Below are 755 nucleotides of genomic sequence, written 5' to 3' on the forward strand. Positions count from 1 at the left end.
GCTCCGAAGGCCTACTCCACACTCGCGTGCTATAAGCACTCTGGCTGCCAAGACTATCAGACAAGTTGAAGTGCAATACTGGACACAACTGACAAAAAATTGTAGCCCAGTTTCTCAAGGCTTGACAACATTCAATTTTATAGCCTCTATCTGACAAAAGACTGCATGCCTGTGTGCATTCAAGCCACATTATAGTAACAAAACAATATTATCATAAAATATATGTATCGTAAAGTTCACCATTCTAACCATTTCTAAATACACCATTGAGTGGCCTTTACCACATTCACAATGTTTGCCACTATCGCCGCTTAATTTTTTTTCACGGACATTCACAATTCATTCATCTGTAAATGTAGCAGGCCCTATGCTAAACTCCGGGGAGTACGTGTTAAACAAAACTTGACTTGATCAATGCCTTCGTGCGTCCTTCATGGACCACGGAGTGTGTTTTGTTTAGTGTTTACGGTCAGTAACGCGAAGTCTTTATGTACATGGGAAGTAGGGCAGGGTTGAAATGGGCAGTGGCTACACTGCAGAAGTCAGGGAGCAGCGCGGGGAACCGGCGGACTTCCAACGCCCACTTCCAGAATCAGAGGAAAGCCAGATTTCAGCGCCGGAGAAGGCGCGGGGCCTGTGGAAAGGCGGGTCGTGGGGGCTGCGAGAGGGGCTTGGGAGACGCTGAGGGCGGGGCATGGGCGGGGCTTGAGCAGGGCTCGGGCGGGGACGCTCGGGGGCTGCGGGCGGGGCCTGAG

Source organism: Pteropus alecto, unplaced genomic scaffold (genome assembly GCF_000325575.1).
Source record: "Pteropus alecto unplaced genomic scaffold, ASM32557v1 scaffold76, whole genome shotgun sequence".
Lineage (NCBI taxonomy): Eukaryota > Metazoa > Chordata > Mammalia > Chiroptera > Pteropodidae > Pteropus > Pteropus alecto.